The 23,915-nt window shown below is 41.3% G+C and overlaps 1 protein-coding gene across 3 annotated transcripts in view; it reads right to left on the bottom strand.

Annotated features, from left to right (window-relative positions):
* Positions 1–23,915, bottom strand: part of LOC137655695 (ELAV-like protein 1) — a 310,530-nt gene that overhangs the window by 245,646 nt on the left and 40,969 nt on the right. For all 3 annotated transcript variants that reach the window (XM_068389671.1, XM_068389670.1, XM_068389672.1), the window contains exon 2: positions 10,258–10,407. The gene's annotated coding sequence lies outside the window, so the exon portion shown is untranslated. The remainder of the gene's footprint in view (positions 1–10,257; positions 10,408–23,915) is intronic.

Here is a 23,915-nt window from a genome sequence, read left to right as displayed (position 1 = left end):
TCTCAAAAGAAAATCGTGTCACAGCGGGATGCGTCTCAGAACATCACGTAGGCGAATGCTTTGCTAGAACTCATCAGGCGGTGAAAGGCACTGGGGATCTAGCTGGACGCCTGTTAGAGGAATGGTCACATTCATCTACAGGTCCGCTTCGAGGTCGTTTGGAAGGTCTGGTTAAGGAGCTACATGCTGATGGACTGTGTGCACACCTACCTCTACCTCTAGACGAGGAATGTCAAGATGTTCGTGAACAAGAGCGTCTAGTTTCATTCGAGAAAGGCGTGAACGATGCGAATACCTAGCTCGCGAACGTGAGCGTCGGCCTCGCGATCAAAAACCTCATTCTAGTGAACGGTACCCTGGCGAACATGAGTGTCGTCCTCGTGAGCGTCTGGACATAGGTCTAGACCTTGCTCACGATTGTATTAGCCGATCACGAGAATCGTCCTCGTGAAGAGGAATGCCTAAGAGGAAAGCGTTGAGACCTGCAGTCTTGTGAGCATGAGGCTCTAAAAGCATGAGCATCTTCCAGAAGAAGAGCGCTCGGATCATTATGATCTATGATCCATTGGATCTTCCGATAGTCGCAAACGGCGATCAGAAAAGAGTCCAGAAGGGCAAGACGATGGTGATGCTCATCCTTTCATGCTGCTAATGATAGGAGCGCTAGTCCCGGAAGACCCACACCTGCAACCTGCAAGTTCCTGTGGGGAGAAACAGAAAGTTGAAGGTTAGGGGACGACGAGGTCCCAGGATGGAGGGAGGGTTCGTCATCAGCAGAGGGTTGGAGAGGCAAACGCGTGGAAGGGCCAGAAGGCGACAGATGGACTTTCATAGTTTCAAAGTGTGAGATGTCGACAGGTCTGAAGAAGGTTCCTTCCTGGCACCATGCTGACGAAGACGCAGCAGTTCCTCCTTTGAAAGGGGTGCCGAAATCCCTAAGGACGACCATACCTGCAGCAGATCCGAAAGGGAGAATGGCTCGCCAGCAGCTGCAGAAGTTGCTGGAGTTGCCAAAGAGTTAATCGACCTGCGCTCTTACTCAAAATCATTCCTCGTAAGAGCGCAAGCAAGTAGGAGCTTTTGAGAGAGATTTGGGGGTGCAAGAAGAACATGCTCTGCTCGCCCCTGAGGGAGAGCAGTCACGCTTAGTCGGCTTCTTCCTACGAAGCCGAAATTTCTCCCATTAGGAGGCAGACCACTCCCTACACTCTGCACAGGGCAAACCCTGCTCGAATCGATGCCCTCGGCAAGTAGGACACAAAGAATGCGGGTCGGTCTCCAACGACGACATGAAGGTCGGGACGCGGCACCCTCGTGCCCTGGACAGGTTTGCATGAGAAAATACACACCTGAAAAGAGAAAGCAAAATTGAAAAAGTCTAATGACAGTTAGGAAAACGGACACGTCCCATCGATACCGAGCCAAAAGAAAAAGTGAAGTCTCTCACTGCTGCGAGAGTATATATAGAGGTGGCTGGGTACCCCACACCCAGCCCCAGCCTACACACTCAAGCTGTTAGCCAGGGTTGCCCCCTTGCAATTCAGCTGCCGCTGAAAGATAATTCACATAAATAACGGAAGGTTTGTTAGTATGGGAACAAATCAATAACATGCTTCGAAATCATCATCATCTTTCCTACCATTATCCATACATTAAGGGGTTAGTTGCCTACTGCGCTCTCTCCAATACCTTCTATCAAAGGCATCCTCTTCCACCAAACTTCTCACAGCATCATCTTTCATCTTATCTTGCCATCCTATTCTCTGCCTCACTCTTGATCTTTCCCCATAACAAGTTCCTCCAAAGCCCTTATCACTCCCTCCCCTCCATCTATCCTCAATATGTGCCCACAATATCTCAGTCGTGACTCTTATCAACTCTGTAATCTTGATTATACCTGCCATTCTTCATATTTCATCATTTTTCAATCTTTCAAGCAGTAATATTCCCCTAATCCACCTTTGAATTCTTATCTCTGTTCTCTCAAGCTTTGCTTAAGAGCCCACATTCCAATCCATGCAATAACACTGCTGTTATTACTGAGTTATAGATCTCAACTTGATTGGCCTTTTTTTATCACAAACTACTCCTGCTCCTTCCCTCCACTCCACCCCAGCCACTTTCATCCTTCAATATTTTCAACTTCATCCTCACATCCTCCCTCTTGCCTTATGGTAGATCCCAAGTATCTAAATTATTCTACCTGTTTAATAACTGAGCTTCTGCTTCCATGCATGGCTATCCTATCCCAACCTTCCTAACTGCTCACCATAGCTATCCACATTTACTCTCAAGCCAACCATCTTGAAAGTCCTTTGCCACTGTACAACCCTACCTATAAGTTTTTCTCCTTTTCAGAGATAATCACCAAACCAACTGCATAAAGCAACCTTTCATTTCTGATCTCTTCACTTAAACCACCCATGAACACAATTAAAAACGGAGTAATCCAACATCAACTTCACAGGTCTCGGTTTCCCCCACCAGTTGTTACTTTTAACCCAGTTCTTTAGTACATCTCTACCATTCTCATCAACTTAACTGGGCCATTCCTCTTCCTCAAGCAGCAAAACATCACTTATGTTGGTATTCTATCATAAGCCTTCTTTAGATCTACATAATCATAGAAAAGCTTCTGGTTTCCCCCAAGCCTCTTTTTCTTTAGCTCTCTTACTATAAAATGACATTCTGTCCCCCCCCCTCAATCCACACTGCTGTTTCCCAATCTTTACAATCTCTCTTTCCAAGAGCATGCTTCCATATTACCCATATCAATAGAAAGCTACCTTACTCAGGTAATCAACACTAATCAAATACATACTCTGAATTTAAAACTAAATCAAGATATACTATCAAAAACAGTACTGTACTAAGATAAAGCATATATGAACACCAGTAATAGTGATCTCTTTTAAGATGGTTCATGGAAAGAATGACTTTGTTCTTGGAGTATACCAAATTGGATGAGCAATATGTCAGAACTGTCTCAGAGCTAAAATATGATTTGATTATAGAATTTGGGTCATACGATAATCACAAACATGTGATAAGTAGGTCTCTTTGGGATGGAATGGGGAAAGGAAAAGTAGAAAACTTCAAGAGCTATTGATACTTCTTAAAATAACAGAATCAAGCTAATTGGGTAATGAATTTTGTCTCCAAAATGCATGATTAAATATAAAGGCTTACCATTGGGGGATAGCCAGAATAAAAATGAGACTTCACGCTCGCATGGTTTTCAACAATCTTCCATTAGTTATTAATATCGAAAGTGAACAAAAAATTATTTTCCAGCCAAAATTTTCTCTAATTTTAACGTAACAATAAAACAAGGAAAATAGATGTCTTTTTAAGTTATGCTACTGAGCAAGCAACTATTAGAATGGACTTTCACTGACATAAGTATCAAACAGTAAGCATCATTGAACCCTTAATATTTTTGAAGTCATTCAAAATTCTGATGACTTTTTATTTTTAATATGTTATTTTCATTAGTAAAATAAATTTTTGAATATACTTACCCGATGATCATGTAGCTGTCAACTCTGTTGCCCGACAGAAATCTACGGTCGGGATACGCCAGCGATCGCTATACAGGTGGGGGTGTACACAACAGCGCCATCTGTGAGCAGGTACTCAAGTACTTCTTGTCAACAAGAACTCAATTTTCTCCTCGGTCCACTGGTTCTCTATGGGGAGGAAGGGCGGGTCCTTAAATTCATGATCATCGGGTAAGTATATTCAAAAATTTATTTTACTAATGAAAATAACATTTTTCAATATTAATCTTACCCGATGATCATGTAGCTGATTCACACCCAGGGTGGTGGGTGGAGACCAGCATACATGTTAACAAAGAAGCTAAGTATCCCGTATTTCATTTTATTAGTTATTCAAAAATAACAAAATAAATAAGTACCTGGTAAGGAAGACGACTTGAACCATTACTCTGCCTTTATTAAGTACGTCTTCCTTACTGAGCGTAGCGGTCCTCTTAGGATGCTGAACGACTCTTAGGTGCTGAAGTATAAAGGGCTGCAACCCATACTAAAGGACCTCATCACAACCTCTAACCTCGGCGCTTCTCAAGAAAGAATTGACCACCCGCCAAATCAACAAGGATGCGGAAGGCTTCTTAGCCGACCGTACAACCCATAAAAAGTATTCAAGAGAAAAGTTAAAAAGGTTATGGGATTATGGGAATGTAGTGGCTGAGCCCTCACCTACTACCGCACTCGCTGCTACGAATGGTCCCAGGGTGTAGCAGTTCTCGTAAAGAGACTGGACATCTTTGAGATAGAATGATGCGAACACTGACTTGCTTCTCCAATAGGTTGCATCCATAACACTCTGCAGAGAACGGTTCTGTTTGAAGGCCACTGAAGTAGCCACAGCTCTCACTTCATGTGTCCTTACCTTCAGCAAAGCAAGGTCTTCTTCCTTCAGATGAGAATGTGCTTCCCTAATCAGAAGCCTGATGTAGTAAGAAACTGAGTTCTTAGACATTGGAAGAGAAGGCTTCTTGATAGCACACCATAAGGCTTCTGATTGTTCTCGTAAAGGTTTTGACCTTTTTAGATAGTACCTAAGAGCTCTAACTGGGCAAAGTACTCTCTCCAGTTCGTTCCCCACCAAGTTGGACAGGCTTGGGATCTCGAACGACTTAGGCCAAGGATGTGAAGGAAGCTCGTTTTTAGCAAAAAACCGAGCTGCAAGGAACATGTAGCCGTTTCAGATGTGAAAACTATGTTCCTGCTGAAGGCGTGGATCTCACTTACTCTTTTTAGCTGTTGCCAAGCACACGAGGAAAAGAGTTTTTAATGTGAGGTCCTTAAAAGAGGCTGATTGGAGAGGTTCAAATCTTGATGACATAAGGAACCTTAGGACCACGTCTAGATTCCAGCCTGGAGTGGACAACCGACGTTCCTTTGAGGTCTCAAAAGACCTAAGGAGGTCCTGTAGATCTTTGTTGGTGGAAAGATCCAAGCCTCTGTGGCGGAAAACCGCTGCCAACATACTTCTGTAACCTTTGATCGTAGGAGCTGAAAGGGATCTTACGTTCCTTAGATGTAACAGGAAGTCAGCAATCTGGGTTACAGTGGTACTGGTTGAGGAAACTGCATTGGCCTTGCACCAGCTTCGGAAGACTTCCCATTTAGACTGATAGACTCTGAGAGTGGATGTCCTCCTTGCTCTGGCAATCGCTCTGGCTGCCTCCTTCGAAAAGCCTCTAGCTCTTGAGAGTCTTTCGATAGTCTGAAGGCAGTCAGACGAAGAGCGTGGAGGTTTGGGTGTACCTTCTTTACGTGAGGTTGACGTAGAAGGTCCACTCTTAGAGGAAGAGTCCTGGGAATGTCGACCAGCCATTGCAGTACCTCTGTGAACCATTCTCTCGCAGGCCAGAGGGGAGCAACCAACGTCAGCCGTGTCCCTTTGTGAGAGGCGAACTTCTGAAGTACCCTGTTGACAATCTTGAACGGCGGGAATGCATACAGGTCGAGATGGGACCAATCCACCAGAAAAGCATCCACGTGAACTGCTGCTGGGTCTGGAATCGGAGAACAATACAACGGGAGCCTCTAGGTCATCGAGGTAGCGAACAGATCTATGGTTGGCTGACCCCACAGGGCCCAAAGTCTGCTGCAAACATTCTTGTGAAGGGACCACTCTGTGGGGATGACCTGACCCTTCCGGCTGAGGCGATCTGCCATGACATTCATATCGCCCTGAATGAACCTCGTTCCCAGCGTGAGCTTTCGATCTTTTGACCAGATGAGGAGGTCCCTTGCGATCTAGAACAACTTCCTCGAATGAGTCCCTCCCTGCTTGGAGATGTAAGCCAAGGCTGTGGTGTTGTCGGAGTCCACCTCCACCACCTTGTTTAGCTGGAGGGACTTGAAGTTTATCAAGGCCAGATGAACCGCCAACAACTCCTTGCAATTGATGTGAAGTGTCCTTTGCTCCTGATTCCATGTTCCCGAGCATTCCTGTCCGTCCAATGTAGCACCCCAGCCCGTGTCTGATGCGTCCGAGAAGAGACGGCGGTCGGGGTTCTGAACAGCCAAAGGTAGACCTTCCTTGAGAAGAAAGCTGTTCTTCCACCACGTTAGAGTAGACCTCATCTCTTCGGAAACAGGAACTGAGACCGTCTCTAGCGTCATGTCCTTTATCCAGTGAGCAGCTAGATGATACTGAAGGGGGCGGAGGTGGAGTCTCCCTAACTCGATGAACAGGGCCAGCGATGAAAGTGTCCCTGTTAGACTCATCCACTGCCTGCCTGAGCATCGATTCCTTCTCAGCATGCTCTGGATGCATTCTAGGGCTTGGTTGATCCTTGGGGCCGACGGAAAAGCCCGAAAAAAACTCGACTCTGAATCTCCATACCCAGGTAGACAAAGGTCTGGGATGGGACGAGCTGGGACTTCTCTAAATTGACCAGGAGGCCCAGTTCCTTGGTCAGATCCAGTCCATCTGAGATTCTCCAGACAGCGACGACTTGTGGGAGCTCTTAAAAGCCAGTCGTCTGATGGAGCCGGACACAAGATCATGGTACTGCTGCACAGTCTGTGAACTGTCAACCATGGGGAAGCGAGGAAGTACAGCGACAACCCGAAACTGTCTAGACTGTCTGGGTAGTACAGACAACTCTTTATCGGGTTGCTGAGGTTGCCGCACCGCGTCACAACAAGTCACCTCTGCTGGTTGTTGAACGTCTTCCCAGTGACACACTGACTCCGTAAAAAGAAATCCTCTATCAAGGACTAAGCTTGGACTGCATGTCTTGCAACAAAGCTCAAGGTCTATGGGAGCAGGTGTGGCAACAGACGGGGTTAGCGACTGAAGCGGAACCATTTACCCTCCCTGGAAGCATGTTATGCTTAAATAAAAGTCCATAGGAGGCTAAGCAGCTTAAGGCTCCTCTCCAAATGACAGAGTCCTCAAGGGAATATCAGAAGGAGGGAGAACAGCACTTTCTCATCTACAGGAACCATATCCGAGAAAAGCTAAGTTCTCTCAGTGAGGGTTTCACTGGTGCAAAAGCAGCAGACCAGAAGGCAACGTTCTGAAACTGCTTGACAGTCTGTGAACTGTCAAAAACTGAACTGTCAACCACAACAGGAGCGTGAGGACATACAGCACTGGTGTATAAGTAGCAGACCAGAAGGCAACGTCATGTAACTGCATGACAGTTTGTGAGTTGGCAACAACCAAAGATGTGTGGGGAAGCCTCAACTCCTGCCTGACTAGTTTGCTGCTGGCGAGTGGCGGTAACCACAGTGTGTTGCGGAGGCTGACACACCGTGTCAAAACACGGCAGCTTGTGGTAGCTCCCGCACGGCAAAAGGGGCTGCGGTGGGTTGAGGAGCATGCGGTATGGTATGCAGAGCATGCTGTAAGGTATGCAGAGCATGCTGTAAGGTATGCAGAGCATGCTGTAAGGAATGCAGAGCATGTTGTAAGGTATGCAGAGCATGCTGTAAGGTATGCAGAGCATGCGGTATGGTATGCAGAGCATGAGGTAAGGCATGCGGCTCATGCTGCATGGTATGCGGCTCATGCTGCATGGGATGCGGCTCATGCTGCATGGCATGCGGCTCATGCTGCATGGCATGCGGCTCATGCTGCATGGGATGAGGCTCATGCTGCATGGGATGAGGCTCATGCTGCATGGTATGAGGCTCATGCTGCATGGAATGCGGCTCATGCTGCATGGTATGAGGCTCATGCTGCATGGAATGCGGCTCATGCTGCATGGTATGCGGAGCATGCTGTAAGGTCTGCAGAGCATGCTGCATGGGCTGAGGAGAATGCCGCATAGTGCTGGAACCCGGCAACTCCTGATGCGGCAGCTCACGCATGTTAGCAGATGGTGCAGCAAGAACATGCGTCTGGCAGTGAGGACTGCGCATCGGTGGAGGAGCTCTCACAGGTGTGGTGTGGGAGCAGGCAGCCGCAGTATCTGCTGAGCGCACAACCTCGGCGGGTTGTAGGTAAACAGGCTGCATTGTCAACCTTCCAGCATGATACTCCTGTATGAAGGAGCAAGCTGAGACTGTAAAGTCTGCAGCATGGACCACTAGGGTCTATGAAAGACAACAACAAACGGAGCTACTGTCCGTTGTGACTGAGGGTCTAAAACAGCTGGTGCGGCAACAGACGGAGTTACTGCCTGTTGCGGTACCACCTAGCCTATCTTAGGAGGTGTGCAGTTGTCGTACTGCAGCGAGTCCGAACTGACCCAGTGGCTACACCTAGGCCGTTGGACTTGCGCGGAAGGGACCGACTTGCACTTAAAAGCTGCAAGATTTGGTCCATGGTTTCTGCGAGAAACCTCTTCCGCAGACGAGGAATAAATGGGCTCTCTCGTCTTTGTGTGGGTGGGGTGATCACGTCGGCAACGTGTGTAGATACACCCGAAACCACAGAGGGAAACGTCTGTTCGTCGATCAAGGCCTGAGGAACCCATAAGTCCTTCGACATTATTTCTCCCCTGGGCTTGGGAGCTTGTAAGAGGTCCCAGACTAGGTGAACCACTGGCACGAACAGACGAACCCTCGAACGCAACACTGTAACACTTTGCGCATATCACTTTATCACTTTTGATTTTCTGTTTGCACTTATTTCACTGAACTCGAAACTTTAAGTGGTTTGTACCTGAAACACGCAATCCTATCCTTCATTAAAAGGTAGTAATTGCGAAAACATTATTACAATGTAACAGAAAAACATAATGAAAGATAAAGAATTCAGTGGCTGGAAAAGAGACTAAACACTAGATCAAATAAACTACGTTTAAAATCTCTCACCGCATAAAGCCTGGGAACAAGAATAAAACTCTAGAAACGTTTTACCTTCTTCCCCTCTATCGACTAGGGAGAAGAGCAAAAAAAAAAAAAACAAAAAAAAAACGAGAACAACGTTACCCGCTTGAACGAAACGTTTATCCTCCTCTCTCTCCCTCCGTCTCTATCTCTCTCTCTCTCTCTTGACTTAGAACCTGAGAGATGAGCCCAATTATATATATCGTTAAAACATATTATTTGTTAAAGGAAAAAAACTGAAAGGTTTCCCAAATAAAAAGCTCCTTTATTAGAATTAAAACCATTTAAGCTAAGAAAGAATGAACGAAACGCTAGAATCGGTTTACTCTTACTGCAACGTGAAACCGTGAATACTCTCCCTCTATCGTAACGATAGAGCGCAAGTTGAACGTTCTGAACGTCAACAACTGCGGAGACTAAACAAAACGTTAGTTCAACTTTGAAAACAGTACGAGACTTATCAAAGAAATTCTTTCAAAAACATAAAATTAAAATAGCATAAATTCTTAACAGGAAAAACGATATGACGAGCTCAATGTTAATTAACTTCGGTTCCAAGTAAGGACCGCCTACTATTAGGAAAGGTCGCATATTTTTTTTTTTTTTTTTTAAGGAAAGTTAATCGAAGAGGCCTATAAATGGCGGAGAGATATAAAATAAAAAGTGAAAGAGAGTCTATACTCTCTTCGACACCAACACTTCCGTCTAAGGGAAGGGTCGGCCATTTAAAAGTGAAAGAGAGTCCATACTCTCTTCGTCACCATAATTAATTCAAATTAATTCCAAAAGCTTGCTAAGCTAAAGATAAAGCTTCCTGAATAGCGAAGGCTAAACTCTAGAGCAAATACATCACCAAATCGTGAGCAATAACTCCAGAATCAACAGCGTATCCCAGTAGGTCTAGCCGGTGGCACGACAGAGGAAAAATTGAGTTCTTGTTGACAAGAAGTACTTGAGTACCTGCTCACAGATGGCGCTGTTGTGTACACCCCCACCTGTATAGCGATCGCTGGCGTATCCCGACCGTAGATTTCTGTCGGGCAACAGAGTTGACAGCTACATGATCATCGGGTAAGATTAATATTGAAAAACAAAAATTACTAAAAACAAGACAACAATACTGCAATTACAGTATATGTGAACTTAAAACCTGGGCACTAAGATTTTATGGATCTCGCATGAAATTCCAAAACAATTTCTTTTTAACCAAGGGACAAAAACTTAAGGTAATTACCAAAAAAAATACAAAAAGCCAATAGCAACCATGCATACAAAAAACTAGTCCCATATGCCAGGAATAATATGTAATAACTCATTCTAGAACAACAGCTATATACAATATAAATACGGTTTTCATAAATATGCATACAACTGCTTAACACTAGATTATCGAAAAATAAACCTCTTCATGAGCAAATTAAAGTATTGTACTTACATTTGAAACTGTTTTTTAGGCAGAGTATGGGAGGAGCAGCCCTTCCCTATTACAGAAGTTCAAAAAAGGGGGGCTGCTTCAACTCAGCACACCCAAATATTAAGTATGGTTTATGGTTTGATGAGGATATGGTGCGAACGTTGTAATGGCCTGTGGGAAAATTGAAAAATCCAATTAATCAAACTTCATCCCATAACTGCTTCCAGATGTCACAAAAATAGTAAAATATTCCTACCAACTTGACAGCTTTCATGTTCCAAATTAAATAAAGTATTTACATCTTACTCAAACTACTGTACCATAATTTTTTTTAGCTACAGTAGCATTTCACCTGCTACCTACCAGGCCAGGAATTGCATTACACTACTGTTACCATGTATAGTACATAGGCTCAGGACAGTAGTTTATGACTAATCCAACATGAGGCTAGTCCCACTCACCACTGGCACCAAAAGTTCAAGGTTGCAGCAAATGTTTTTATGTTGAACAGGCTGACATCAAGTCTTTATATAGTTTATACATGACATATCTGTTTTGATGTTCCTATTTTTAAAATATTCTATTGTTAATTTTTTCCCATATCGTTTATTTTCCTTACTGTATTTCCTTTCCTCTCAGGCATATTTTTCCCTATTGGAGCCCTTGGCTTACAGCATCTTGCTTTTCCAACTAGGGTTGCAGCTTAGCTAATAATAATAATAATAATAATAATAATATTAGTTAGGTATATTGCAAAATGGAGCTGCCTTTACCCAAAATTTTAAATTGCAAACAATATTTGCCGAGTTCAGACAAAACCTTGGATACTAAATCACCATAATTACACGTAAATTTTGCCTTAAATATCAATGAAAAAGCCAAGACATTTATCATAAACTTAAGGAGACTATAAATTCATTAAATAAATCTAATGCAATAATTGATAAATAAAAATAAAACTACAATCACCTACATGTATACAGTACAATGTCACAAAGTATGGAATTTTCATTACTCTATTTCTTTACATTACTGGATTCTCAAAGAGTTGATTTATTGCCTTTCAGCGAAGATTCTGTGAAAAGTATGTATTCACCCCTGTCATCATTTATTTACTTGAGAGCAATTTTACACACACACACACACACACAAAAAAAACCACTGTACTCATTTTTACCAAACTTGGTAGTCATGAGTATGACCCAAGATTGATCAAACACCTCGGATAAAGCTGATCAACTACGTAGCGGTACAGTACTGTACTTTGGAAATAATCATATGTTCAGTAAATGGCAAAAGTATTTTGTCAATTGACATTTTTTTTGTGAACAACATTACAAAAACAAAAACCTAGCGAATCAATTTCAACAAAACTTGGTAGATATGTGGAGTATAACCCAAGGACAAATCCAACCGATCTTGAAAATACAACGAAGTACAAGTACGCAGTAGAGTTAAGAGCAATTCAAGACTACTTGCCATGCTCTCTACAGAGTCTAAGTGCCCCTCAGGTTACTGATAGGGTAGGCCTACTCATCATTACAGTCTGACCATTCAAATTTAACCTCTTTAATGACCAGTGTTAATATGCATGCTTTGCATAAAAGGACTGTCAAACTTTTCTTTTAAATAGAAAAGTTTGACAGTCCTGTATATTCTCCTACCTACAAATCCTGCTGTACTGTGCTACTTTATACCAGGATAACCATGCAGTTGTACCACTAAGTAAAAGTTGAGAGGATGGACAGCATGATAGAGAAAAGGAAACTGGAACGGAGGCAAAATAGAAGGCCTAAGGGCATGTAAGGCATGGGGATGATATAAAGATCATAACTACAAAATAAGTGTTAAAAAAGGGTTGGACAGCACAACACCAAAAGGGAAATGGGAATAGAGGAAAAGTAGATTACTGTATAAACAAGGGGGAGCAAAAAGCAACCTAAGCAATATGGTAGAGACAGTTTAATCGTGCCTACAGTGCATCTCTTCCCTTACGGAGTCATTCAAGGATGAACCTCTTTGTCGCAAAATTCCGTATCCACAGCTGCTTCATACTCATTAGAATACTCATGAGTAAAATTTACCCCTATATTGAACACAATGACCTATCAAATTGCCAACATAAAAATTTAATGTAAAATCCCTATTCAACAAGGCTGACAAGAAGCCTTTCAAAAAGGAACTCTTAGGTGCCCATTAAATATATATAATATCTCAAAAGTGAGGCACTGATGGAAACCTCTTTTACTGTAATAAAGGAAAAAATTAAAAAAGGAAACCAACAAAAATCTTTTAAAGCAGTAAGGATACCCTTTGAGGTTGATGACACTGCAACAATAATTTCTGTGATCATCATATACTATTGTAAAACTCTGGCTTCAAGGAGAAACTAAGGTTATATTGTATTGCAGCCTACTCCAGAGGAAGATATATTATCAAGATAAGAACAATGAAGAGGGAAAATAAAGCTTACCCAATACCCAGCAAAGACTGGAAGAGCCAAGGACGCAGATACTGTACATAGTATTAGAAGACTATTTAAGGGAACCATCTGCTATGTTTTGCAATTTTCTTTTCTAACGATCTAACATAAACAATTCCTATATGTATATGTTTTAGACATATATACTAATACTTCATATAAAAATCTTGAGTCATTTGATCAAAATTTTTGGATTATTAGCAAAAATCAAGATTTAAGGGAAAAAAAAAAGGTAAATTTTTCTGCACTAATATGACACCAATTGTATTGAAAGAAATACCATCAAAACTTCTCTATAAATTGAATCGATTTGCCTTTTTTTTTTTTTAAATAATTTTTTCTTAATTTTCTTCGTCTAGATGTAAAATAATCATGAAAATGAGAAAAACAAAAATTAAAATTCTGCTACACAAAAATGTGGAATTTTTATTCCTCTTTTCAATATCTTTCTCTCTACAATTGAACAATAAATAAGCGAGAAAAATGGGGTTTTTGAGTTATGAGCTCCCAAAAATTTGCTATGAATTTTCCCTTTTTTCTCAAGAAATCAAGATAACATTATTAAGATAACCTTACATTGTACTTTTATTGTTTATTCCTACATGAAGGCACCCTAAACGAGGTATTTAAACCCCAAATTTACTAATACACTTGGCGTAAGGGCGTCATGAGTTGCCAGCGGCATCTCATTGTTGCCAGAATTTTAGTAAGAATGTTCCAGCTTTGTACTCTTTTTCATGTTTCCCTCTCTTCTTGGTTTTTTTTTTTTTTTGGTGGCTCTCTGCTTACTTTTTGTTTTCTTTGACCTTAGGTAACATTGGCCTTACTAAAAAGTTCACGAGGACGTTGTAAAAACTCAATGTACATACAGACAGCAAGTACTGTAAGAAAACACATGCCTTATAACTTCTATACATCTTTGGAAACTCTGGCTGTTCGTCTCGTAGATCGTAGTTTGCGTTCGCCTACCCTCTACCAATGCCTTCCATCTCTGCCAGACGTACAAGGTTTCGAAACATTAAGCATAAAAATTGCTATATATATGCAAAAATAAGTACGCAAAGGCGATTCTGTCAAACTGAGCCATGCAGACAACGCAGTAAGGATGACGTCATCATTTAAAGACCTCTTTATCTTCATTATTTGTGATTATAATTGGTTGAAACTTCTGGAGAGCATGTACAATATGTTTCTGCGTACATAGAAATGATAAAATGATTTTCGATTTTTTAAAGTTATGTCGAACACCATAGCAGACGGTCCCCTTAATACATAAGTAAGGAACCCTTAAAAAAGAAAAAAAAACAACAACAACTCCAAAATGGTTCCAGAGGTTGTAGATTAGTGTTAGAGCTGAAGGTAGTTACTTCTTTTGAAAGGGTATTGGACAGCTCATGAAAACTACTAGTTTCGACTACGTCTTAGTGTAATAGTTAGGAAAAATATTGGGCGAAAAATTATTACTGTGCTCAGGACACCAAGTTGTGCTCATTTGTTAAAGATGTTCAATGATACTACTGTAATCCTCAAGTTGACTTCAGAATTTATTCAAATATTGTATATAAGATGGATAAAATGGGCTACTAAGCACAAAAGCAGATTTGAACTATACAGTATATTGTATTGTACACCCCTTAAACTAGCAATATGATTTGGTCTAAATCACAGCATTTCAACTAGAAGCAAAATGAAATATCCCCCTTGCATTGTGATAGATATTAGGTGTAGTATTTTAGAAAAAGCTCGGATATGAATAAAAAACCAGCGCAAACTTTGTAATCACATAATTTAGTCGCTAAAAATTGTTTCTGGGACTCTCCGTAAGTTATCTAAGGAAAGCTACAATTTTTACTTTACCAAGGCCCCCAAACACAGACAGTGGTAATGTTCCAAATTAATAGTTTGATAGAATGCTATATAATACATTTTGCCTTAAATAGGGCAATTGTACACCTTACAGCTAACCAAGAGTAACCTGCCAACATATGAGAATTCAATGAACAAACTAAGGGTTTTCAACGAGAGACAAGTGAGCACATCGTGGCACACTAGGGTGAAAATTTTTCGGCACACCAACAATACAAATTTGGAAGTACAGTAATCTGTATTTTTCTTAATCATACAAACCTGAGTTTTTTACATGAAAGATATTAGCAAAACTGGAGTAATCAACAGTTAAAACTTTTATAATGAGGTGTAAACAGGTAGCTAGTACAGTACTTACTGCCCAGTGCTTGCTCACCAAGCAGTCACTCTCAATTGCAGTCAGGACGACTAGAGGATAAGTGATTGCGGGTTAGTTTGAGTAAAGGACACGGATTTGTATGGTTAGGAAAAATACAACTTGCCTCCAAATTTGTAATTGTTACTACACTACAAACCTTCGTCTTTTACAGACTCACCCTTAGGTGGAAGGAAATTGATATTCCAACTGGCTGAATAATCATCTTAGGATACCCAAACTCAGACCCTTGAAGGTGGTACAAAGTTAAGGTTCTTTACACCTTGTGCGCTAGTGGTTTGACAATACCACCAGGTCCACAACCCATGCAATAAAGGATATGGAGCATAAAATCTGTGGCGTAAATATGTTGAGCAACTTTCCTTTCAGAGGGAGAGTCCCTCCTCTTGCCACTGCCCAGTAAATATTTCCGTTTGAGAGTAGAACTGCCGACAGCGGCAACAGTGGTTGGCTACCTTTCCCGTCAGTGGGAGAGACTACCTTCTCAAGTGTGGTTTCCCCGTTCGGGAGATTCCTCCAGCAGGAATTGCATTTGTCGATGTCCCACCCTTGCTTTTCGGAGCTTGGTGACGGAGGAGTTAGGCGACTGCTTGCAGTTCCTACTGATCGCCGCTGTACAAAACGAGTCTCGTTGCATATATATACAGTACATAAATATATATCAATGGGTTTGCCTGGTTTAAACAACCCCTCGTAAGGCGAGTGAAGAATGACACTTCTATAACGTGATAGACTTCAAGCTACATGAGGCTTACTTGCATGCGAATCAACTCCAGCTAAAAGGGTTTTAGATGCCGTGTCCTAAGAGAGGGTTAGATGAAAAAGAAAGGAATGGGCCAGCCAATCTTCACTTTCATCCTAGTCTAACACATAACCACCACCCTCGATCCGATGCTTATGGTCCTGTGAGAGCAGCTGAGAAAGTCATACCACCTGCTGTGTAGTCAATACAGGTCTTAGTGAAAGGCTATCTAGGGACCTGAGGGTAGATTCCTGCAGGTAATGAGCAGTAACCGTGGTATACCATTTCCAGATGCCTGCCTGGTGCATCTTTGCCACAGAGATTCTTACACCCGATCTCATGAATAACTGATAACTTCCCTCAGCCAAAGAGAGACCATATTCCTAGTCACTTTCTTAGCTCTTCCAATGCTGATGAAGAAGTGCTGCAGATGAGATCAATTGATTGATTGATTTAGAATTTTCTGGTATCCTGACATCTAAGGTCATTGACACTTGATAATTAATATAAATAAAAAAATAAAAGGAAATTCAAATTAACACAATAAAAGCAAGGATATCCTTATAGGAAGTTGAAAAACTTTCAAGACCTGCTTCTGAAATAAATCTAAAAATACAACTACAGTATCACAGTTTCTTGGGTATGTATATTCTAAGCTTCCCATTTAGAGATGTTACGAAGATGTCAACTGTCAGTGAACCCCACAAAGTCAGGATACTGTTCACCATCTGAGGATGTAAAGGCCATTCTGACCCAGAGATCTGCATCTTCCTACTCAGCATGTGTGTAATATTGTTCTTCTGGCTGGAATAAGGTGGGCTGTCAGAGTGATCTAGTTAAGGACTACCCACTTGTGAATTTCTACTGCTAGCTGGCAAGGCTGCAGAGAATCAGTGGTACCGCACTGTTTGTTTATATATGCTACTACGGAGGTGTCGCATCAACAGCACCAAGAAACTGGTCAGAAGAAAGCACAAGGGTTGGAGAGCGAGGAGAGCCGCTCAAAGCTCCAATGCGTTGATGTGGCATTACACTCCTGGTCTGTCCATTGTCCCAAACGCTCGGTGTTGTGGGAGGGAAGTTCCCAATCCTTCCTTTAATGCATCCAAGAACAAAGTTCTGGTGGATGTACCAGAAGGGGTGAGATCCTTCTAACGTTTTCAAACTGATCGGCGTTCCTCTGCACCCGGCCTTCTTCGTGCGGTTTCCCTCTCCGAACAAAAAAGCCAACTCTCGATGATTCGACCTCACTCTCACACTATCTCTCCTTGTGTGATTATCTCCCACTTTAGTCCTCTTTGTGCAAGCATCACGTTGCCTTACAAAGAGAGCTGCTTCAACACCTGAAGGTTTGGCTAAATGGCAGACTCAAAGAGAGGGCTAAAGTCCTAGATAAGTGCAAGGAAAGGATGAAGTTTGCAGCCGTAAGAAGACTTTTCAGAGTTAATGAGAGTACTGTGAGGTACATTGAAAAGAATGCTAAGAATTTTCAAATTGCTATGGCTGCCAGTGGCACACAGTGTCAAGGTTGTATTGAAGACAAGGGAAAACGGCAGGATCCTAATAGAAAATTCCCCATTTCTGTGGATCGAGGATCAGCATCGCAGGGGAATCACAATCGATTCACTCGTCATTCAGAAACAAGCGCAGTCTCTGCTCCACCATTTTACACGAGATGACCCTCAGCCCTTCATCAGTATGTACGCCAGGTTATCACATACAGTACGGCCTTCTAAGCCAGCAAAGGCTAGTTTTTTAACTTTAAAAGTGTATTTTGCCTTGAAGAATGTGATAATTACTGAGAAGTGGGCCTCTGTAGATCATAAGGCAGTGAAGGATTTCCTTGACAGGCTTCAGAACATCATCATGGAGGAGGGTTCTACGGTGGAACAAGTTTGGAACCTGGATGAAACTATGTAAAATTCTAAGATTTACATTAGTTTATGTAAATTGTTGAAATGTTAAGCGCTTTTAATGTTAAAATTACAGTTAAGTGAAATGTACTGTAAAATTTCAATTGCAGTTTTGTAATTTGAGTTTTAACATTTGGACTGCATTAGTAATTATTCTATTGATTTATTTATCTAAAATGTTGACAGCGAGTGTACGTACCCACACCATTCCGTATATATCAATTACTGTACCATACATACCGTCAACATAGAAATTTAATGTAAAATTGCTAATAATATTGTAGCATTCACTTAAATGATTGTAAATAATAGTACATATACTGTGCATATTTTTAATATATAAATTTTTTTTTCTTGCTTGACAGGGTTGTTTTGGATAGATACCTCAACAGAAATTTATTGCTCAGAAAGTCATGCGCTCAGTTTCAAGGCAGCAAAGTACAGGGAGGCTAAAGGTGTAAATTTTTTTTTTATAATTCTCTAATTTTTGTAAATGCATGTACAATAATTATTTACAATTTTTGATTGCTTTATTAAACATAACAATTTATGTACCACACTACTAGTTTATGTATTTGAAAACCCCATTCTAATAATTGTGCATTTGTCTCTCTTCCCAGGTGTACATTGATCTAATGTGGAAATGCGGCAGGACGTCCACTCTGGCATGGCCTCATTTATAATTAAGCAATGGTGCAACATGTATTTGCTACCAGTTTACTGGATGAACAACAAAGCATGGACAACAAGCGACCTCTTCCTATACTGGTTTCAATACTGCTTTTGCTGGGAATTGATGAGAATTACCTGCAGAACAAATGATAACACTCCCGGACATTAATCCTCCATCCAGGTAACGAATCCTTTTGTGCAAGTGGTGTTCTTTCCTCAGAACACCACTGCCCTCATCCAGCATATGGATCAGGGGATGACAAAGAACTTCAAGGCCACACTACAGCAGACATATGGCGCAACTTCTAGCAGCAGTGGATAACAAACCTGAACGTTCTCCAGTATTGGAAGAGATTCACGAACGCAGACTGTTTGTTGCCAACGAACAGGCTCAAGATTGTGAATGCTTGCTGGAAACGTCTGTGGGCAGGATGTATGAAGGACTTTGCAGCCTTCAGTCCAAATAAAGAAGATCGTGACTTTTTGAGGAAAAATGAAACGGAAAGCTTTGAGGAAGAGATTGAGAACGAAATCTTGGAGTTGCTTGATAGTCATAAGGAGGAGCTAGCTGAATTAGTTCATTCAGCAAGTGAGGAAAATGAGGAGGACAATGAACCTGACAAGGAGGGCAAAAGGCATCACCCTTGAGAGGTTGGCAGATTTGATGCAAGAGGCCACAGCACAGACCCTTCAATGGTGTGGGCCCAAAAGTTGATGTGTTCCTTGGATGATGGTTTTGCAGCTTAAAAGAGCATGATGAATGAGACGAAGGCGGCCGCAGTGAAGCAGCTATGCATTACGATGTTCTCCACCCCTCGTGTGAAACCGCTACTATCACAACCTCCACCCACCAATTCTCCGGAACGTGAAACTCCTCCTCTGGCTATCCTGGTGAAGCTCAGTGATGATGATGGTACTGTATAGACAAATGGTAAGATACTTTTCAGTAAATTTCTCCATTTATGTACAGTACAGTAATCAGTCAAATAAAAAGGATTTTAAGTAAATCACATAATTTACAGCACTATACCTAATATAAACAAAGTCTAACTTTTCTTAAAATTGTATTTGTTTCATTTAGTACAGTATACAGTGGAACCTCTACACATGAACGTATCTACATCCAAATTTTCCAACACTAAGTAAAATTCAAGCAATTTTTCGACTACACCCGAATTTTATTTTTACACACACTAAGTAAGCAATTTTCGTCGTACCGGTTGTATCCGAATTTTTCGACACGCTAAGTACAATTCGAACACGTTCATACTCTACATCCGAATTTTTTTCGACACCCGAAGTAAACAATACCCGTACGCGTAGATGGTCCTCATAGCGCTGGATGTATTTTTTATTTCCGCCGATAGAAGGCAGCATTTCTACCTCGGAGGGACCCTCAATTAGCGTGGCTTGGAACCTTCCTCTGTTCTCCTCGGCTTCGTGTGGTTGTTCCCTGTGCGTTCTGCTATTAACTGTTTTAATCGTGATTTTTTACGTTCATCCTTTTACGGTATTTTACGTAAAACTTGGGTCTTAAAAGGCTTAGTTTCGCAAGTGGTAGGGGTGAGAAAAGGAATAAGGAAATGCTTTCTTTAGAAGTAAAGCAAGGAATTATTGAAAAGCATGAGCGTGGCGTCCGCGTGAGTGAACTTGCAAAAGAACATCACGACGAACTTACTACAGAGGAGCTCAAGGAACTCCATGCTATGTCTGAGCACATGAGTGATGACAAGGAAGGGATCGAGGAGGTAGAACGTGTTAGGTTCGGCGCAAATAAAAGAGGTGTTAGGAAAATATCAAGACGTGGTCGACTTCATCGACAAATACCATCCAAAAAAATTGCAGGTTTGTCGTGTAGTTGCGCAATTCGATGATGTTTCCCTAACTTATTTCGAAACATTCTGAAAAGCTGTACCAAGCAACTTTCTATCGATAGCTTCTTTAAAAAAAACTACGAAGCGAACTCGTGATGAACAGGAAGGAAGTGGATCAAAGAAAACGGCAAAGAGTGAAGAGAAAAAAATTCAATCAATTTTAAGTGGAGAAAGTGAAAGTGATTAAAATTAATCATCAAAAAGAAAAAAAGAAAATGTAAAAAAAAATATAAAATATAAAAATAAAAAAAAATAAATAAGCTAAGTTAGGTTAAAGTTCACTTAGTGTAAGTTAGAATAAGTTACGGTAGTGTACGTTTATCGTAGTCACCCTCTCTACCTCCTCGCCGCCCGTCTGTCTCCTCTCTGCGTAGCAAGACCAACACCTGCGCTGGACTTTCTAAGGTAAAGTGATGCTAAAAACCAGTTTCTTATCTATTATTTCTTGATAATTATTCTTTTTTACATGTCATTATCTAATTTAGAGTGCATATTGTCATGTGTAATTATGTGTAGTAATTTATTAAGGAGTTATCATAGGTTTTTGGGGTCAACCACGGATTAATCCTATTTTAATGTATTCTTATGGGAAAATTCGTTTCTACATCCGAAGTCGGTTGTGGAACGGATTAAATTCGTATGTAGAGGTACCACTGTACTGTAAAGTACATTACAAATTTTGCACTTTTATTATTTACCCTGCAACCTGCATCAATCCATTTTAATTTTTCTTTTTCTTAATAGCACATGTCAAGCTGTGCAGTCATGTCCCTTCATCGTTAATACACTTTTAACTAAACGGCTTATGCTCATCCACCTCGCCAATTGTGCCTCTTTACGTTATTTTCCAGTAAGTTGTCACGTTTAAAATGTCTATTGAAAATATACTGCTTATACGTAAATAAATATGATTGTGTACATTTGATTACAGTACGAACTGTTCTTGCGTTATATATTTGTATACGGTACTGTTAACTAATAATGTTATTTTTTTCCCACACGTGTTACTGTATACATATTATACAGTATAGCACAATTTATACATAATTACTTGCTCTACCCACCTGCTAAAAAGGTGAGGTCTCAAGAAATACACCAAGCTTCACAAGATGTTACAGCATAGAAATTCATACAAAATGGTTAGTAAGATCACCGTTACGTTACCTTTGATATGTAATATTTATTGAATACGGTTATTTACGTCACTTTCTAAATACTACCTGTATAGTATCTATATTCAATGATAAATAACGTTATGCATAAACAAAATTCATACCGTACTTTTATCAAGAGTTGGTAGGGTTGCGAGTCGACCTCACCAACACTTGGAGGAAAAAAAAAAAAAAAAAAAAAAAAAAGAGTAATATGTCGTCTCACCACAACTAATTCTTATTTTTGCGATACTGTATTACAGTAATACACACTACAGTATGAGCGAGTTTTGTTGTTATTTACAAATTAGTGTGGTGAAGACTCGTGTTACAAGTTGTCTTACAGTGTACGACACCTAGTTCATAGTTAACAGAAGTTTGTTCATGCTTACTATAATACAGTACTTAAACTGTAATAGAAACATTGTGTGTAGGCAATAAGCAGTGAATTGGTACCACATGTCTGGGGTTGTCTGATGGAAACAGTAGTTACTCCACAAGCGCATCCAGTAGTACTAACATTCTCAGTTGTGTGTGCTGTCATGACTGTGCGTGTTGCGAGATATATTTCTTGTCAACCCAAGGATCCAAATGAACTCAATTGTGAACAGAACGGGAGACCCACTAAACATGTCCAATCTCTGGCCAAATTTCTGCTAAAGGAATAGCAAGAGGACCATTATGGAGCAATTCTAGCCAGGAAGACTCGTCGAGTCATATGGTGGAAAATACATCAGTGTTTTCTACAACAATGGTTAAAAGAAAATGACAGTAGAGCACCCTGTCATCTTACAAGGCATCCATGAAGATGATGATACTCTAATCATATTTGATGCAGCTCATATGACAGGTGATGTAGTTGGACCATCTGACACCGGTGTACCGTAATGGTAATTCTTGTAGGAGTGCTGGGGAGACGGCTGACAGATACAGAGCAGTCAACATCACTATGCATCATAATGGACTGCGAGTCAAGAAACAGTTGGCAACATATTGGTATCAGTGGTATTGTTGCTGCCTTTGAGGCCACGCACCAAGGTCTAGCATCAGCATTGCCAGGACTTCAAGCATTTACTGCACCATTCTACAGGAAAGGCAAATTCAAGCCATGGTGCTAGCATCAGCATTGCCAGGACTTCAAGCATTTACTGCACCATTCTACAGGGAAAGCAAATTCAAGCCATTCAAAATTCTTCAGAAAGTAACAAATTTGAAAGCAATTTGTATTTTTCTTAACGCTACAAAGCTCAAGTTCTTTACAGGAGATAACTCAGCTTAGCTGCATGATAAGAGCCATAAAAAAATTACTCTAGGTGCTGCCAATCGCCTCAGTTAGTGGGAAAGGTTCCAACTCACCCCATTACCTTACACTCAACCTCCACTTCAGACTGCTGTTGGACTTACTGAGGGAAGGTAACAGCAGGACAAGTATGTGTAAAGAACTTCAAGTTTGTATTGCTAGGACAAATTCAAAATTACTTTCCAATTTTACTCGTTACGGCACGAATAAAAACCTTTGGTTCTTCATAGTAGACACACCAAAGATGGGTGGAAGTCGGTTTAACTGGTTAAACACTTACCCAGAACGGTCACATCCGAGCAGAGAAAAGTGGGACAAAGTGGGACAAGAGTCCTGTCACCTCGTGAACCTGTAGGTATGAGCACCCAAGAGGTCAACGGCCTAAGCAGTAGTGGTCATTGAGTGGGAAACAGCTCTTTGAGTAAGGCTTGAGAAATAAAATTTACTTATACTGTGTACACTGAAACCCTTGAACCCAAAATTCCCCTTTCTGAGAGAATGGATATGTGACAAATTTATATGCATGTAGGAGGAAACTATGTAAACAGGCAACTTAGCAGAGATGCAGTTTACCTACAGTCGATGGAAGCCAGCTTGCACGGTTCTTGCTTGGTGTGCCCAAGGAGAGAGGATAATGAAGAAAGCAAAGGCAAGTCATTCCTTTACAATCAACCAAGACTGAGATCAAAACCTCTGCCTTTGATCGACTGATAATTGTAATGTGAGGAGCAAGGAAACTATACACTTGATGAGCAGCCACCACAGCACCTATAGACAACATGTTAAGGAACATGTGTCACGTTTTGCTGGTAGTTGGGGGGAGGTGACCGTCACTTCCATACGGCCACTAGCAGTACCTGCGACACGAAGTTTCTCTTAAACACTGGGGACATGCTAACACCCATAAAATCATGTGCTCTGGGTCAGTTTCCCTGATGGAAAAGGGATGGATCAGTCACACATTCAATAACTAGCTGACCCCCAAGTAGATAGCGTTCCAAGTGATTTATGTCTTTACCCTGCCAGGATATTGGAAGGCGTCCTAAAATCCTGCCCTAGGATATGGAACTGCTTGTCCTCTGCCCAGAGGTCTATGTGGATTTGCTAATCAGGATTGTACAATGGCCCGAAGGCCATGTGATGAAGCAGGTGAGCAACCCATTCTTCCACTGATGCGTCTGCATCTATGAAGAGCATCATGTCCAGAGGTGGGGCGGGGAAAGAAGGGGGAATGCCTCGATGAAGATTGGAGTCTTGTATCCACCAACTTGAGTCTTTCCTGTGATCAGGTCCTATTGGGATT

This window comes from Palaemon carinicauda, chromosome 16 (genome assembly GCF_036898095.1).
Source record: "Palaemon carinicauda isolate YSFRI2023 chromosome 16, ASM3689809v2, whole genome shotgun sequence".
In the NCBI taxonomy this organism is placed as follows: Eukaryota; Metazoa; Arthropoda; class Malacostraca; order Decapoda; family Palaemonidae; genus Palaemon; species Palaemon carinicauda.
Note: the sequence above shows the minus strand (reverse complement) of the source record. Positions and strands in the feature narration are given on the sequence as shown.